Below are 20,078 nucleotides of genomic sequence, written 5' to 3'. Positions count from 1 at the left end.
TGCTGCTATTATTGTTATTATTTTTACTTTAGCCACATTCTTTTTCTTTAAGCCTACCCTTGTAAATTAGATAATTTATATGATAAAAAGATTTAATTTGTTTTCTTCTTTGTTCACTACTCATAAGGGAATGCTTAGTTAAATTTTATTCAATGGCAAAGCACCTTACTTCTCTCTTAAGAGTAAGATATGGTATTATTGAAAGAAGTGTAGGTGGTTTTGAATCATTAAAAAGCCACCTTAATAAATATTTCATTCATTGAATGAATATACACCAAATAAATATTAACAAAAATAGCCTTTAATCTTTCCTGAATTACTGAACCATGTGTAATTTAAATGAGCAAATGGAATAATCGGTACATTGATTTATAATTCTTTTGAAAATAAACTCCTTACTTGCAATCATATAGTGACACTGTTATATTTATAGCAGAAAAAGTAGAGTGAATGTTCAAGAAATACTTGTAATTGACTCGGTGCTAGCCAGTGATTAGGCTTTAATTAAGAAGGTACACGGTCTATTTCAGTTGAATAAATTCTTTACTCATTGTTCCATCATGGAGGCTCCTTAATTATTTCCTTCCATATCACTTTAGCAGAACCATGATTAGCTTTCGAATAAATATCTCTTGGGGGCTTACTAAAAGAAGACTATTTTCAATTCTCTGGAAGTATTTGAGCAACTTTTTAAAATATATTACTTATAAGTGCAAGAGAAGATATTCATTGTATTTCGAGATCCACTGTGGCACAAACTATAAGGACTGGGATTTTAATTTGTTGGGGTGTATGTTGTCTTCCTGCTATCACAAAGGGAAGCTCAACATTGCTCAGCTATTGTTCTGTAAAGAGAATGTTTCTACAAGTTGTCAGTGACTTTACGTTAGCTATGGTTTTTCAGGAACTTCCAATTCATTTTCCTTATAGTATCAGGAAACCTGACATTTTTACATAAATTTCTTTTTCCAAATTTACCTTCATTCATGCTGTTACCTGTGTCTTATTTTATCTTCTGTGTTTTATTTGATGAGTAGACATTATTTTTGTTGTACTTGGAGGCACTAGTATTTTTGTCTTCTGATTGTGAAATTTGAAATTCTTATAAAGTATGTTTCTGTCTATATGTTTTAAAGATATTTTATATTTGAAATTTGTTTTATTCTACCTTATATTTTATAACTCATATTTATATAAATCCATCAAACCATTTAAATACGCTATTAAGTTTTTATATGTATTTCTTTCTTGAGGTGTATTAATACTTTCTACGAGATTATTAGACCTTCTGTTACAACAGTTCACAGTTTCATTGCTATGTTTAGTCACCAGATAGAATGTCAAACTTAAAAACCAGACAACTATTTTTAATTTCTGAAAATATATAATGTCAAAACATTTTCATTAACCATCAGTTTTAGTAAAAGGCAAAAGATCTGTATGATCCAAAGAAAAATCAGAGTATATTACCAGAAGTTTACAAAATCAGAATGATAGCCAAAATTTCCCCCTACAGAAGCAAAAATCATGATCAAGAGGTTTTGAAATTACTTCATGTAAAAATTTCCAGTAATATTTATATTCTGTTTTATAAAAGTATATGTCTTTTGATTGTCTCTATTAGATTTCTAAACTTTGATAACATTAACCTTCAAAAGTTAATGAGTATCACACTTGATAGGGGAAACTTCATTCTTTTAACGTCAAGAACAAAAACATTACTGGAAAGAGAAACTGTCACAGAGCAGTCATGGTGAACTCAGGGCCCTCGGCTGCCGCGGCCGCAGCAGAATAACTGCAGGAAAAGGCGGCAGGAATACCTAGCAGCCAAGGGAAAATTGAAGAATCAAAACACCAAGTCTTATCTAAAAGCCAAGAATCATTGTCCAAATCCACTGCCTTCTAAATGTACCTTTAAACTCAAAATGATGTTACCAACCATGCTGTTTTGCCTGTCAAAGCTACAAGGCCCATCAACATTAAACTCCAGGGCAAAACAGCTATGGTACCAGCATCCCAGAAGCCAAAGTTAGAGGCACCAAAACTTTTGGGCAAAAGTCTGACTTCAAGAGGTGTTTCCTCTAACCCAACCTATAAACCTTCCAGCAAGAGTCACCAGCAATATGAAGCTGAACCATCTACTACAGAAAACCTGTCAAGAAAACCCATGAGGTCAACTGAGTCACAGGGACCAAAATCTACAAAGCAGCAGATTACAGGTCAAACAAATGCAAAGTGTACAGACTCTGGGGGTGACACCATGTGCAAAACAAATCTTTGTATGGCTTTCTTTTCTTTTCTTTTCTTTTTTTTTTTTTTACTGGTACCAGGGATTGAACTCACAACCATGCACTTGCAAGGCAGGAATTTATGCGGCTGAGCTAAACACCCAACCTCTGGATGGCTTTCTTAAAGAGCTGAACAAGGAAAACTTGCCTCAAACCTTGTCACAACCTGAAAAGAAGCCAGATCCTGCATTATGTACCATAAATAAGCCAAAGACTAACTCTTATAATCAAACCAAGAGCCATTAGACAACTAAATAGGTCTTGGGCAAAAGTGTGGATAGCAGTGCTGTTCTGAAAGACAGGGCTAATAAGCAGTTTGTTAGAAAAACACAAATTAGGACTCCACCAGTAAAATTACAGCATCTCGCTAAAGGAGTAGAGCTTGCAAGACAAGAAAAACCCTCAAGGACAATTCCCTCTCATATCAGTCAGACCCTTCATAGGACCCAAGCATCGAAGAAGGCAGTGGTCAAGAACATAAAGGATGTGACGGTTAACAGGAGTAAATATGAACGACCAAAAGAAAGTCAGGTACAGTCACACACTATTACTGAAGAGAAAATAAAATGCACCAAACCCGGGACATACTCCAGTTCGCTGCAGGGAGGACCTAACAACAGACATCCAAACAGCAAGCAAGACCAGAAGTCCACACAACCTTGTTTTAGGTCCCAGACACATGAACTGCAAGTCAAAATCCGTAAACCAGAGGCTTAATTTGAAAGCTGGCAACTTTCATTGAGTCCTGCCAACTTTCATTGGAAGGACTGGCAACTTTCACTGGAAGGACAAATGGAACCAACAGCTTTCAACAAAGAGCGCAGATTGCGGACCGACCTCAAGTTGAAAAAGACTTTTCCCCAGAAGCATTTCCTGAGCATGACATCTCCCAAAACGCAAGCTAGTGTCACAACCAGAAACAAGAGAGAGGAGTCCCAGATCATACTCAAACTAATCCAGCCATTAAAAAGAGAGCAGCAGAGGATCGAAGGAAACAGCTGGAAGAATGGCAGAAATCTAAGGGGAAAATCTATAAATGGCCTCTTATGGAACTTAAAATAAAAAGTATAGCGGGAATGAATATTTCATTCTGGAAGAACACTGAAGAAGAGGAAGAAAAGAAAGCACAATTGGAGCTGTCCAACTAGATTAACCCCACCCTGGCAGAATGTCTGAGGTTCCCTGAATGGGGGGGCTTTCTAATAAAATATCTACCATTTTGTCCAACATTCCTGAGGATGAAACATTCACTAAATTCTGGTTCTGCAATGCAAAGCTATTGGCAAGAAAAGGCACCTCTGATGTTATTGGGCTATATGAAGAAGCCATTAAAAATGGAGCAAAATCAATTTAAGTGTTACGGGAAGTTGTTCTTAATATTTTGCAAGATCAAAACGGAACTGGAGAAGGAACTTCCCCTGATTCTTTAGTTTCTGCAACTAATATCAGATTGATGGAAGAGCTGGCCAAGAAGACGAAATCTGGAGAGTCCTGTTTTCCTCCAGAAGAGCAGGACCAGGTTCCAGCAATTCCCCAGGTAAGCAAGGGAGGGCAGAATAATCATGCTGGTATCAAGTTACAGATCTCCCAGAATAAGCGGAATGCCAGAAGTGCAAGGCATGAAGCTCATCACCCCTGTGTGGCGCTTAGAAAGGATCCAGTGAGCAGTGTTCTGCTACCCGGAAATGTTGCAGGAGCACAATCTGGTAGTGGCTTCTCTTGATGAACTCTTAAAAGTGGAAGGTACTGAGTGCTTTGCATTCCGTAAAAATGAAGCCTTGCCTGTAACATTAGGGTATGAAAATCCTGAGTCATAATGTCTCAAAGTCCATAAGACTCCTTGTCCATTTATGAGGATCGATTATATAATGCATGATAAAATTGAAAGAGTTGCCGGCCCAGATGGAACACTGTAACCAGAAAAGGCTGCAGCTAAAACTCCTCCCCCACCCTGCCCCCTATGGATTTGATTGTAATTCAATATCCCCATCCTTAAGGACCTGTGCGCCAATGAGACACCTGTGCATCTCTAATGGCCTTTGGGGCACTGCCCTAGGCTTGGGCTATTTAGAGTCCCCCACGCCACGTGTCTGAGAGAGAGACCTCCAGATTCCAGTGGCCAGTACGCCGGTCTCCTTTCCCGTGTTCCCGGAATAAAGGCCTCTTTTGTCTTATACTCCTCAACTTTTGGAAGCATCTTTTATCCTTTGAAGACAGACCTATCAAAAATAAACAGTTACTTTGAAGAAAAAGAGACACCCTGTTATCCAGTGCTGATTCTGTAGCATCTTGCTGTGAAATCCAGTAAGGTTATTATTCTCTGTTCAGAGTGATCTTAGTCTGTTTTTTATTGTTTAATTTCAATATACGAAAAGGTATAGACAGCTATTTTGAACAGAATGAGAGACATTATGGCAGCCATTGTTGATTTTCTTATTGTCTGGAGGCCTGTAATGCCTCCATCATTCTGGTATGATCAGTTTTATACTATTTTGTTGTGTGTGAATTCATTGTGTGTGAGGATATGGACAACTATTTGGAAAAAAAAACAAGAGACAGAATGATAGTGATGATCTGTTGTCTTGCTTTGAAATTTCTGATCTGCTTTGTTCTGTTTTGTTATGTTTAGTTTTACCCTTTTTAAAATAAATTTTTTAAAAAAGAACAAAAACACTACTAAAATTCCTACATAATGGAAAAAAATAAATGAGTTATAAATGTAAGGATTAGAAAATAAAGTATATAAAGGTAATTTTACATGGACACTCATATTGCTGAGAAAAAACAAAATAATAAGGAAAGAAATGAGTTCCATGAGTTGCCTCAACAGAAGACACAATCATGAGAGACCCTTACATTTCTTCATATCAGCAAACAAACAAAACTGAGGAGACACCATTCTCCATGACAGTCTCCTATACGCTGTGGCCAGAAACAAAGGTTATCTTTGTTGCAGAGTATATTTATAAGGAAGTTTGTGTTCTGAAAAAAGACAAGTTGGTCCAATTTCCATTATAAATGTTTTGGATTCTCTAAACTCAGAGTTCTTCACTAACATTGCTCTTCACTCCACCACAAAACTGTGCAAGCATTGCCTGACCTTTTGTGCAAATTTGCATGGAGACTCGAGCCCAAGAGTGAGTAAAAACCTAGATTATTGATATTCTGGTTAATGTTATTGCAGTGGATAATAAATGGTCTTATTTTTCTCTAAACCAGTCGTCACAGACATCCTCATAGCATCTATGAAACTGTGGTAGACTATCACGTAAATAGCTTATAAGTCAAGCGAGAATTTCAGAACGTTGATGGTCATCTAGAAAATAGAATCCAAATATAACACAATCATACTAATAATAGAAATCTTCATTTACATATTGAGTTACTTGATTGTTGGTGTATTGTAAAGATAAATGGTGTAGAAATAAGAAAAGGCATAGGAGGTCTTGACTTTTCAAGGATATTCCATGATTTTAGAAGGGATGACTTACTATTATACTTAAATCAGTTATTCACAAATTAATGTGTAATTTTGATGAATATGATGACATCTTCAGTTTGATATTTGAATAAATTTTTAAAACTTTATCTACAAATTATATAATAATGATCAATTTTTATTTAAATCAATCTTCCATATAAAAGAGTAATGCAGGATAAATCAAAGGTTAGTATCCTAAGTAAATTAAAAAAATGCTATTACAAAAAAGTTATGACAATGTGACATCCCGGCAGGATGAGATGACCTCCTTTGGTAAGTTAACGATTACAGTAAGACAGCGGAGTCAAAGCCAGCAACAAATCACAGCCTCTAGGGATCTGGAACTGAGATACCTAAAAAAAAAAAAAAAAAAAAAAAAACAAATTAAGAAAAAGAAAGAGAACAGTTCCAGGAATCAAGAAAGAGGTCACAGGAAAGATAGAAATCCAAGAAAAACTGAAGAAATTCAAGACAAACAACAGCATTAAGATGTAACCTGCAGAGTGGGAGAAAAGTTCTGCTAGCTGCTCCTCAGCATGAACTAGTATGTAGAGCATACAGAGAACACAGTAAAAAATTAGCCAACCAAAAATGAAAGACCCAACAGAAAATGGAAAAGAATGGACAATTCTTAAAACAGGAAGTACAGATGGCCACCAGGTACATGAAAAAAAAAATGTTCAATTAGAGAAGTGCAGATGAAAACACTTAAATAACTAACATTGATAACATAAAAATTGACAAATACTGATGAGATTGTGGGGAGACAATAATCTTCCTCTATTGATGATGGGAAGTACACTGCACAGCTACTGTGTAAATCAGAATCTTAGAAAAAAAATAGAAGTTCTATTAGACCTAGCTACATATCTTCTTAGTATTTTTCTTAAAGAATTAAATATACCATATTACAGTGATACATGCATACTTATGTTTATATCAGTATAGCTTACAGTAGTTAAATCTTGGGAATAGTCCAACAACAGATGCCCATCAACAGATAAAGAGATAAAGAATGGAGTACTATTTAGCCATGGAGAAAGAAAATTTGAGCCCTTTGTAGAAAAATGAATAATACATTGTCTTAGACTTCTTTTCTCATCACTGAGATAAAATATCTGAGTTAGAATAATAAGGAAGGCAAGGTTTGTTTAACTCACGGTTTCTGAAGGTATAATTTCATAATTGGTAGCTCCAAGGTAGAGTGGCATATGCCAGAGGGTGAACTGTTCATGCTGGCAAAAGATAGCAAAAGCAGCAAGTGAGGAAGAGAGAAACAAGTCTCTTTTTTCCCCCTTTTATCTTGTCTGTACTGCTGAAATTAGGGCAGTGCCAATCCAATCAATGGACTGAGCCAGCAATCACCCACCCTCAGTCCTAGCACTTAATCCCAGAATTGAACCAGGATTCAGTCACAAACTCTGGATTAAACTACCTCCAAAAAAGCCTATCTATAAATACATGAGGTTTTGGGGTGACAACTAGACAAATCATAATAAGTGCCTTAAGACTATGTTAAATGAAGTAGACCAGACACAGGTGATTAAATATATGATGATCTCTTTTTCTGAGTAACAAAAGACGTGAATAAAGAGCAAAGTAATTTTAATTCTGAGTAGTTTTCCTCAACTTGGGTGGTACCTTACAAGCCTTGATTTATGTTTCTACACTTTAAGTTGACCAATGCAGTTTTGAAAGTGAATATTATTGTAAGGAAAATGTTCACAGTAACCTACCATATCATATCATATCATATCATATCATATCACATCATATCATGTATCATATCATATCAATTTATCTGAAAGGTCCCATTTATCTTTTCCATCTATATGCATTTGTAAGAATGAATTATAATCTCAGCTCTAAATCAGAAACTCTGGGAATATTAAATTGGTGAAAAATCTTTGTTTTGACTCAACTGCTTCAGATTTTGGATGCTGAGATGTTTTGTATCTTTGCTTGGCTATTATGATTTCAGAGATCAGATTTAGCTTTAGAAGAGAAAGAATAAATGACTCCCACCTGGAGTTTCACCTCCTTCATGTGAGGCCTCATGCAGTCTCCCCTCCCCATCATCCTTATTTCAGGTTTATTTGATGACTAAGTTCCTCACACGTTACCAATCAATATGTTTCATGGGACAGATCTGTGCTTTTTAGATGGTGTCAGAAAAGCCAAAGTTTTTTGCCCTGATTAGCGCTGCATGAATTCATGCAACATTTTTTGCATTGCATACCAAATAGGTCCAAATGGCTACTCATAAGTTCTGGCTTACATAGTCAAAATATTATGTAAAACTAATAATATTTAAAAATTTTTTAAATTTAATAAAATATATTTTAAAAAGCACAGTGAAACTCAGTGGATTACTAAATAGTTTTAATTTCTCGGTGACACCAATTCCAGGTTATTTCAATAAAATGACATGAATAAAAATATATTTTATAATAAAATATAGATTTTTCAATAAATAAATGTATAAATTTTGAAAAATGGGCTCTTCTTCAAAAGCAGGTCTTTGGATAAGTCTGCATTTAAGTTGTTTTGAAAGACAAACAGCTGATTCATTCCCAAAAAGTGCCTTTAAATTTCTAAGGCTAACAAGAAACTCAGGAAATTGATAGTGTAGAAGCAAGTGAAGGATTAGAATATAAACAGAGGCCCTCAATTTTTAGTGCTGACTAGAAGATTTGGAAATAGTATTTGTCACACTATAAAAAGTTATTACTTTTGCACAGACAAATTATTTGACATATGTGGTTGCAATCAGATCACATTTTGGATTGTATTGATTATTTGGGCAAACATGAGATGTAATCAGAACCTTATACATTTTGCCTTAAATCTTTCCTGCTGGACCACGTAGTGGTTTAAATATATTTTATCTTATGCAACAAAGAAGAAAAAAGATCATCAGTAAGCTGCTTTACATCACTGTGGTTCGTTCATTCTAATTTTAATAACTTCCAATTTGGAGACCAATGTATTACAAAATTCACATCCAGAAAGGCAATATAAGCCCCTGCAAATCCAATGCTGGCTTTCCTTTGAGTTTCATTCATTTATACCTTGATAACTTTAGTTTTGCCAATACTTGCAACTAGACTATTGAGTTCTTCTGTTAGATATAAACAAACAAACAAACAAACAAATCCTGACTTCAGACAAAGCCACTCTCTGCCCATGGTGAAATAAGACAAATAATACCAGCAACTCATGATTATGTCTTAGGGAAGCCTGAAATCACTGTGCACGTTCTAAAATTAGGAAGATTCCCCTGCACCAGCTACTAGGAGTGACTGCTATTTCTTTAGCAATTACAGCTTCACTCTAGCTCTAGTATTACATTTTTCTGGGTAAGAAATATCCAGTGTGCTCATAGCATTTGATGCAGACCAAACTCTTACTTATTTGAGCCCTCTCTCAAATCACATAACTAAGAGCCAGTTTTGCAGCGAATTCTTTTCCATACTGTTTTGCTCAGACAGTATTTCTCCACATGCACCTTCTTCCTCCCTTTGGTGGACAATAAATCCAGCTTGTTCTGTTACCCTGGTTGTCCTTTTATGGAGGACATTATCAGCCTCTGGTGTAAACATATTATATCCTTCATGAAAAAACATCGAAAATGAAAACCATATAAAATCTATCAAGGTGTATAATTAAATTTAGAAGTCAAATCTGGTTGTTATCTTGAGTACCCATCAGTGCTAAGTGAATCATTTAGCACATACTTCAATATTCTCTCTCTAGACATCAGAAAATAACCTTTGAAAACTATAAGTAATTGAAGTTGAAATGTGCAAAATTATTTTCTAAAATGTTTGAAAAACATCAAAATGAACCTTAAAATTAAAAAAGTTGTTATTTTCTCCTCTTAGTACAGAAACTTATACATAGTAGCTCAAAAATTTATTTTGTTATTTCTAATTAATTATAAAGTAATTGTGATTTTTAAATTAGTTAATTTTATTGATACATTTTAAATATAGATAACGACCAGATTCATCATAGGAAATTTAGACCTGCATATGATATTTCTTGATTCTTCCTTTTTCCCCATCCCCTACCCTCTCTTCAAATCCTCTACCTCCTTATTTACAAAAGTTTTGTTTCCATTTTTCCTTTTTTTCCTCTGTTTTTTGTTTGTTTTTCTTTTTCCTTCAACTTATCACAGACTCTTCCAAAATATGTAAGGGGTAATACACTTCCCAAATAATTTTTTGGGTCTTTTTGAGACATGATCTCACTATGCAGTTCAGGATGACCTTGAGCTCACTTTGTAGCCCAGACTAGTCTCTAGCTCACAATGATCCTCATGCCTCAGCTTCCTGAGTGTTGGGATTGCAAGCATGCACCACCACACCTGGCTTTTCCTAATTCATTTTATGGAGGTGGACATAAAAAAAATCAGATGAGATTTTAGGTCAGGAAAGGTAAGGAAATATAGGTTCATCTCATTTATGAATATGAATGTAAAAATCCTCTACACAATAGTATAAACCAAATCCAGCAACATACTAAAAAAATTACACATCACAGCTATAGTAACAAAAAGTAAAACCATTTTAGTAATCATGCTTATCTGTGCTTAAAGGGATTTACATTTATTTCTCCAATATTTTTGTAACCTTTATTAACTATATTTTTTCAGTTATGTATATAGACACTTAATCAGGAAAGTTGAGGGAATATTTTTCTTATGTTGTTCAATGTTTGGATTTTACCCATTTGATATTTGTCCAAGTAAACTTCCAAAGATATCTTGGTATTTTTCTCCACTTGCAAGATTTTAATTCTGTCATGAGTCTCAATTAATGTGCTATTAAGGAAAGTCTCATTAAGACAATATTATATCTCAGAGCTAATTTCAGCCCTTTCTTTTCACACTGTAAGGCTTCTTGGATTTAGAGCAGAGTCAGCTTGAAACAGATCAAATGTATGATCCAGGCTAATTTTCAGGTAACATCTATTATTCAAATAAAAACTGAGAAAATGATAACCTAATGCACCTCTTTCATATGCTGACTGTAGGGAGACTTTATCATGTTTTCATGAGGCTCATGATTATATTCAAACTTCATTTATGCTTTTGTACATTTCTCTATTCTATTCATTGATTTTATTGCTCTAGGTGATGAACTTACAATATCAAATAAACAAACACATTTACAATTGTTTGCTTTTAATAGTCTTAATAAACACATTTCAATTCAATTAAACTATTGTTTTAAATCTTTGTGCTCAGCCTTATGTTAGGCACCATGAAAAGATTTTTAAGACGCCTTCATAAAATAATTTTTTTTTTGGTTACATATAGTATTCCAACAAAAGCTATCAAATATGACAGTTTGTTTCAATCTTTGCCTTACCACGTTATCAGGGATTGCTTTCTTTGAAAACCATAGGTTAAGACAGCCTGACAGTTTGACAGCTTGGTAAATGTACCATGTGATTAGCTCAGGAATTTTGCTGATGGAGAAAAAGGCCATGATTGAAGACTCTCTTGTTTTCAATATTTGTTTTGTGTTTGTCTGGGCTAATTTTTTCCTAGTATTTTGTGGATTTTCTCAGCTTTATGTGATTGAATTTAAATCACAGCTGCTCTCAAAAATATGAATAAGCAGACAACCTAACTCTGAGAACAAGATAAATGATTCCTCTATGATTTTATAGGTTTCAGGTTTCAGAATTTGAGATGTTGCTGCTGTTTATGATTTTTGAAAGCAATGTATTTATTGTCTACTTCAGATGAAGAAATTTGAAGGTTTTATGTGTAAATAGCTATAACAGTGACAAGATGAAGGGTATTTCAGTAACAGTCTGTGGACTCATCTCTAAACATAGGGAAATAATGTAAAAAAATACAGTAGTAAATTTTAATTGAAAGAAAGATACATGGAAGTGAATATTTTTTTTCAAAGAACTCTAGAAAAAGAGTTGAGATGTGTGACTTCTGAGCCTGTCATTCATGGCACCCTAAGAAACAAGTCACTTCGGCTTTTTGGAGTTCGCCTTCTGAAGTTCAAGGGTGGGGCAGATCACTTTTAAAATCCCAGTCTTCATCTAAAACTACCATTTATTTATGCCTGCATGAGCAAGGAACATCGCTTTACTTCTACCAACCCACTTGAATCTTTTACTGACGTTAGGAAAAGCTTGGTCTGTATCTATTCTTTGCAGATGAATAAAGTGTGGCAGAAATATGGTGAGTATTTTGTTCATTCTGGTTGGTTATGGAACTAGAAATTGAATTAATTCTGTGATTCCAGGTCTTCTTCATGTATATTCACATGCTGATAAGAGGTAGTGGAGTTTATTCTTTAAATGCATGCATCATGGAACAGATGGCTCATATTTATACCCCAGATTTGCCCTGATTTTCTATGCAGCCTTAAAAATGCTAGTCTAGTCTCTGTGCCTTAGGTTTATGCTCTGTGAAAGAGGATAATAGTTTATCCTTCTTTGGAGATTGTTGTGAGGTTTCAAAATATTTTAACAAAGTCCTTGGAACACCAGGTATAATAAACATTCTGTGTTACTACTACCACTGCCTTTATTGCTATTTTAAAAAGAGTGCCAGGGTTTAAAATCACTTCTTCTATAGATGGCATTTGATTGTATCAAATACATCTTTGTTAACTATTATTCACTTGACATGATGAACTATGCAGTTCTTGTTTTAAATTGAAACTCGGCAAGTCAAATGAAATTTCAATCTTCCCATAATAGTCTTACAGATTTGATTTAAAAATTAAAATATAAAATCTTTTTATGCTATAAGTGACTTTATTAAGACTTCTGACTCATCAATTATATAATAATGTCCACTGTCATGTTAAATCATTTATAAGAGGTAGACACATGATCACACCCATTTCAAGGCAGAGTGCTTAGTACTGCCAGGTCTGTGTGTACACATACACACAACTAGAATTTGATTCAGAACATGTGTCAGTCTGAACACTGTGTCTTCTATCCAATAAAATTTTAAAAAGTCCTCAATTTCCATGGGATTAAATTTCTTTAACTATGCAATCAATATATTAATTTATTGGGGCCCTTTGTAAAGCCAGGAACATCTGTTTTGTTCTGCAAAGTGAAAAAGTTCTCCTTAAAGCTAAACTGCATTATGAGTTGAATGTTTTGTATTTTTATAACTTTGTTTTAAATTTGACTGTATTTTTATACTCTGCATACCAGTTTCTGAAATTGCATGCTTATATCACTGTGCTTGTCTTCTGGATCAAACATAGTTTTCCAAGGCACCATTGGTTCAATTTTTGGTAGATGTTTACTCCAAGAATGCTTGGGATTGAAGGCAAAGAAGAGACATTTCAGAAATTACACTTTTCTCATCCTAGGTAGCTTGGAATATGTGATTCTCTTAGAATAATGCAATGAGAAAAGGCAGGCAGTTTTCCTGGCACTCTGAGCATTCTAAAAGAGGGTGTTAATGGGCTGCCGTTTTCTGTACAGACCTCAATCACGCAGGATTTGCTCCTCAGAAAATTTGTGTCCAGTTTGCAGACAGAAACTAATGTTCATGCTTCTTCCTACAACATAACCCACGACCAAGGATCGGTTTCCCTGGTGAAGCAAGCTTTAGCAGCTATAGCAGCTTTATGCAAAGTAGAAACTTTTGATCATTGTGTCTCAGTAGAGTGTCCAAGACTTGGTGTTTTGGGGTTATTTTTTCAATGTTCTGCTGTTTTGTTTTAGAACTATTTCTTAATCGTGTTCTTTGATCTCAGCTTTAGTTGTATTCATCATTTTTCAGGTCCGTACATGAATCAAGATGAATGCAAAATTGAGCGATTAGAAATAATTCCACCTTATTATCTGTGATGCTAGATTAATAAGACATCTAAAGGTATTTGTGGAGTTATTGAGCTTCATGCTTAATAACCAGCATTGAATTTATATAATCAACAAATTCAGAATAGCCTCGACCACTGGTGGTGATACTATAGGCTATGTGGCAATTGTTTTTCTTTTAACACAAAAGATATTAAGGAATAAGTCGTTCTTTCTAACCTAGAACCTCTGTATTCAGATTTACTTGTAGTGCTGGTTTTTCACAATAAATCGGCACATTTTGGGTTACACTTTGGGCATTCACCTCTAAAAGGTTCATCATTGTTGGACTAAGGATTTATTTTTTTGTTTGTTTGTTTAAGAGAAAAAAACCCAGAAAAGAAAAACAAAAAGCAAAAGAGACAAACAAAAAACCCAACAATAATGGTATAGGTTTACAAAACAAGATGATAAGAATTTGACAACAGTTGTAATATTACATATTGTTACCTTCAGAAGGGTTGTTTAGATTATCAAATAAAGATATAAATACCATAACATTTCCCTAATCTAAAAAACTGAAAGATTATGTATTATCCCAAATCTACAATAAATATTGTATAAGGGTAAGAAACTGCTCAAAGAGGCAAAGTAACTGGGATATAGGATAAAAGAATGAATGGACTAAAATTTTTTGTCCTGCAAATTTAAATTAAAATATTTTATGCTTGAAATGTTATTTTCTGGCTACAGTCCTGCCCATTAGTTTTCATTTCAGTAGATTTTTCTGTCCCTTTTTTGCTAGATTTAAACAAGTAATGTATAGGAATTATTGAGCCTAAAGCTCAAACTAGAGTGCTTTTTTTTTTCTTTTAACTGTGTGTAAGTCATTACTATAAAATGTAAAGGCCATTCAAAAATCAAGGGTTATGTATTTATATAGTACAGTCTGTCTTTCCAAGATATATTTAGGCTTCTTTTTTTTTTGGTTGCTTTTTTCTGATTTTCACAGATTTCATCATTTTAGCATTAATTTTTTTTAAATTAAAAGGTGAAATTGTACATACAGGATGTATGGTAAAGCATAAACTCATCAACTGCCTATGATAATGACCAAATATAATTACTTAGCTTGGAATACAGCCAGAGACATTTGATGTTGAAATTTTAATGTCAAGTAGCAAGAGACTTCTATTTTCCTTCAAAAACTTCATGAGAACATGTTTTATCTGTCTTTGAAAAATGTGCCACAGGGTTTCAGTTTGCTTTTTCAATTAATTCTCTTCCATCATTCTTCTCTAAACATAATTGTACTGCAAATACACAGTACAATCCTTAAAGTCAATCTGTATATGACTCTTATTCGAGAGTGATTTCTTTCTCCACTGAGGGATTTTTCAAGAAGTATAGCTTTGTAGGTTAGCTGGATGTTATTCTAATGTAATAATGCAGGTTTCTAATTGTTAGTGATTCCAAGGGTTAAATAAGCATATTTGATGAACTAAATGTATTTTATTCCATTTTAAGTTAGTTCCTTGTACAGTCAATATTTCTTCAATTTGTATTAATGAGTCCTTTTACTACAACACAGTTTATTAGAAAAATCTTATATCTAGAGATATGCAGACAATTCATTAATGCATACTCTATTTATTTGGCCATAATGGGCATTCTGTTGGCTTCATAGAATGAATTTCATTTTTAACTTTCTTTTTTATTAATGCATATCATACATATTGTTCACATTCATCATAAGGGGTCTGATCCTGTGCATAATGTATCTTAATTATTTTTTGCCATTTCCTTCTCATCTTCAACCCTTCTCCCCCTCCCCATTCAGAAAAGTTTGTTTTTATTTTTCTCTTTCCATTCTTTTTCCCTTTTTTCCTTCCTTCCTTCCTTTCTTCCGCTTCCCTCCCTTGTTCTCCTTCCCATTAGAACAGGTTCTTCCTTCTGCCCAGTGTCCGTCCTCCATGGTGCTCTTTATTTACTCTTTGAGTTTCACAATTAAGAGCAATAAGGTGATAGCTCAACTTTCCTGTCTGATTGATTTCACTTATGATCTGGAGATGCATCTGTTTTCCTATACAGGACTCACGTTTATCTTTCTGTAAGCCACAATAGTGGTTCCTTGTATATAAATACTATGTTTTCTTTTCCACTCATCTTTCCATGTACACATGGGCTGTTTCCAAAATTTAGCTGTTATAAATTGTGCTGCTATAAGCATGGGTGTGCGTATATCACTGTGGCATGATATTTTTACCTCTTTTGGGAAGATCTACAAGGGTAATAGCTGGTCAAAGGGAACCTCCAGTTGTAGTTTTCTGAGGAATTTCCATAATGATTTCCATAGTGGTGGTACCAATTTACATGAAACTTGATGACTATTAAAATTTAAATTTTACAATAGATACGATGAACTGGAAAGAACCTGTTCAAAAGGAAAGACAAACTGTGATGGGAAAAGGAGTAAAAAGAAAAAGAAAAAAAAGTATATATATAAGATAATTAATTTTATGATCACCCTTTGAGAAGTCAATAATGAGATTTTGATTATAGAAGTCCATATTTAGTCTGATAAATATTTTTCTTTTGATGACTATGGTACAGTGACTAATAGGTAAATACTAAACATAACTCTTGTTTTGCTAATCCTAAATAAAATATTTGTTCCTGCCATGACAGAACTTTTTTCTAGATTATATGGCTGAGTTTACCTCATACATCATTTCTTATTTAAGATTTTGTTTGCAGCAGATATTAAGTATCTTTGTCACGGGACTGGTCCTTGCTTTCTCAACTTGGACCCATGGACACTTGGTGGTCCTGCCACTTACATCTAGAGCCTCTGCTGACCCTGGGTGTATTTCAAAGTTCTCTCTGCCTGCATTCTCATTGTTGACCTTGAGTGTCTTTACTACTATCTTACTCTAGAACTTGCTATTATTATGGCCACAACCAACAGTGTCTCCAGTGGCTGGGTAGGATAAAAGGATAATTTAAAAGAAACCATTGAAAAAGATTTTAGGAGGGTCTGGATCATGATTTTTTTAGGCATGTCCTAAAATGTGTATGAATTATAGTTTAGGTCTGAGCAGAGACACCTGCTACTGTTCTTTGAGAACTATTAACCAATCTAATAGCACCCAGGGTTATATTATACATTGCATAGAGAAATAATGGTCCTTACCAGGCTTATTTGAAATTATTTATGAGGCTTAGAATACTATACTGTCTCTATGTGATAAACAAACCTTTGCAGAATGCTTTAGCAAAGCTCTTTTTCACAAAGACCAGCACTGCAGTGTAAATGAATGAATATCACTCATATGTTTATTCACAGGCATTTGATAAGGTACATTGTATATCTATTATTACAGACAGATCATGTCATTGAATCATCATTATGAAATTCAAGTAGAAAAAACTCTTACCAAAAGATACACAGGTAACAGAAAGGGATCATGTTACCAGTGCAGGTTTATTTAATTTGTAATTCCATGTTTGTGTCACTATATCTTATTTCATGTTTATCTTCTATAAACATAAAAACACAGTAGAATAATATAATAATTGAGACCAACAATGGATAGCACATGTTCAATTCTTCCTATATTCGACACTTGGCTAGATGTTCTACATTATTTGTGCTAGGTAATAGTAACAGTAATTTATAATGCATAATATTTTTGCTAAAACTTAGATGCAAATATCATGTCATGTTATTCAGAAAATGTTAATCAAATTAAATTTATTCCTAAACTGTTGTGTTTTCCATTCATATATTTAGCCACAGCACTATGTATGAATGGAATAAGGACTATGTATTAAAATAAAACGGAGCCAGGCATGGTGGTTCACACCTGTAATCCCATCACTCAGGACACTGAGGCAGGAGAATCATTGTGAATTTAGAACCAGTCTGGGCTACCAAGTGAGCACTCGGCCAGCTTGAACTGCATACCGAGACCCTGTATCAAAAAGACAAATAAATAAGTAAATAAATAAATAAAATAACCAAAAATAAATTCTTTAAGTTTTATACAGGATAAGTTCATGAATTGAGGGAGTGCATAGAGTTTTGCTATAACTGCGCCACATTTAGGTAGGATAAGAAGTATCAAGTTTGTTTACTGCATATGAAAAACGTGGTTCTTTTTTTGATGGGAGAATTTAACTCATGAAATCATCTTTTGAAGAATAAAGACTGATTATTGAGAGGAATGTGGACCACTCAGGTCCACAGGTATTAGGGACACAGGTTTAATTAATTTATTGATTAATTCATTGATACATGTTTCCAGTTCCTAATGTTTACATTCCTTGTTTGGAGTTGGGATGCTTAGATAACACATCATAATTGCTTTTTTAATCCCCTTTTCCTCCTCCTCTTTCCATCAACTGAACCGCTTCACATTTGAAAAAAGATGTATCTTGCTGCTTTCTATTATCTATATTTTATTTTTTCTTTATTATAATTTGAGATTCTATGAGAGAAACCATGCAATATTTAAATGTTATTATATTTTATGGAAACTGCTTTAAGCTAGAAGGGAAAAATGGTTAAAAGCATATGTAACTAATTTGCCTCTGGACATTTTCTGGACTCAAAACGGTTGTATAGGAAGTTGGAATGAAAGAATTCAGATCAAGATTAAATTTTTGAGAGTTTTAAATGACTTACGTAATTAACAAGTACTTTAACTCAACCTTTACTCTAATGGATAAGACAAGATACCATTATTGTGATCAATAAAAGAAATTGAACATTCCCTAAAATTACTTTGCTAATGTGTAACCTAAACGCAAACGCAGAAAAGATAAACTTATGTGACTTAGACAAATATGGCTGATTTTAATTTTCTTTTTCTAATTAGTGCTTCTTAGATTTGAATTAAAGCATAACCTTGTTCTTTAGATGTAAAAATGTCTTATTGTAAAGATTAATAGCTGAAAATATATCAACAATTATATTCAGTTGTGACTTCACAGAAGAGTCTATCTCACTACTGCCACTCTATCACTCATGGTCATTTGAAAGTTACTAAGCTAAATAAAAAGACCCTGTCCTCTTATAGGCACCCTAGTTCCTCTTTCCTTTAGGGTAGTTTCTTCCTATTTCCCAATATCTGGAAGGGAAAAGGAAAAAGATGCATGATAATTTTACTGTCGTTTCTCTCATTTCATTTAAAGGAATTTAGGTAATTTATATAAATTACCTAAATTACATAAATTTAAAAATGATAGACATATTAAATTATACTGAAAAATGAGTCTTATTTCAGCCATCATGTAAGAACAAATGGAGTTTAGCTAAGGTATATGAATTCTAGAAATAAATTCTTTATGTCTTCTGAAATACCATTTCCTGGTTTCTCTTAAAGGCTTGTAATGCATTTCAGTAAGATAAAAGTCAGAAATTTTAACACATAGAATCATTCTGCAAATTGTAGTTAATTACAATTTATAAAAAAACAAAATCCTTAATACTTATAACTTAAATACTATATAAATTATTAACAGTGCTTATTACACACAATACACATTGTTTTTCCACATCTTTGGAAAATGCACATGTTCATGTATTCCAAGTTTAGTGACTTTGTCAAGAATGTGAATGAAATTTCTAAGTCCTTTGTTTGCTTTCTTTTGCTTTGAATGGGTTTAGTTTGTTTGATTTTATTATTTTATTTATTATGGACTACTATTTTAAAGAAAACAAAAGACATCATGGTAGTCATTGTTGATTTCCTGTTGTAATAATTTCATTCTTTTGATTGGTTTATTTCATTTTGTTTTGTTTGATTTTATAATTTGCAAAGGTATGGATAGCTACTTTGATGAAAATGAGAGACATCTTGGTAGCCATTGTTGATTTCCTGTTGTCTTGTTTTGAAGTCCAATATCACTTGCATTGTTCGGTTCTAATTTGCTTTATTTGGTTTTGTTTTGTTTTGTTTTATTCTCCTTAAAATAAAAAAAATGTAAAAAGTTAACACAAGGAACAAAAATGAAGAGATTTGTTAGTAACAAAGTTGATGAGACAAACTCAAAATCTAATGTAGTATCAAACTTTTATCAAAGGAAAAAGATAATATTTGAATGTTCACTTATGTATATTCATTAATGTCTAAGAACAATGCATGTAAAGGCTAAGTGAGTGACAAGCAATGAGCAAATAGCAATGCTTAAATGAATACTGCGTTATAAAAAAGAACCACCTTTTAGGTGGCGTTTGCTTATAATCTTAACCTTCTAGGAAGCTGAGGAAGTAGAATCACAAATTTGACTACAGACTGGTCCTCTACAGTTAAGCTATATACACAGATATGCTGTAAACCAATGCTGTGTATGTGGATAAACCATTACACTTCTAGGTTATGAATCATACAGAAACTCTAAAATCAAAATTTAAGTCCTGTCTTACCTGTGACAAAAACATGAGGTCAAGTAGAGAAAAGGGGACAATTAAACTACATTCAAGTATGTCTGGCTCTCTGTAATAG

At 33.7% G+C, this 20,078-nt stretch overlaps 1 pseudogene; it reads left to right on the top strand.

Moving 5' to 3' along the window:
- Positions 1–1,750: 1,750 nt before the first annotated feature.
- Positions 1,751–4,105, top strand: LOC100734919 (cytoskeleton-associated protein 2-like; annotated as a pseudogene).
- Positions 4,106–20,078: the final 15,973 nt, after the last annotated feature.

The sequence above is a fragment of the Cavia porcellus genome, unplaced genomic scaffold (genome assembly GCF_034190915.1).
Source record: "Cavia porcellus strain 051 isolate PalLab524CR breed Dunkin Hartley unplaced genomic scaffold, mCavPor4.1 scaffold_1, whole genome shotgun sequence".
Lineage (NCBI taxonomy): Eukaryota > Metazoa > Chordata > Mammalia > Rodentia > Caviidae > Cavia > Cavia porcellus.
Note: the sequence above shows the minus strand (reverse complement) of the source record. Positions and strands in the feature narration are given on the sequence as shown.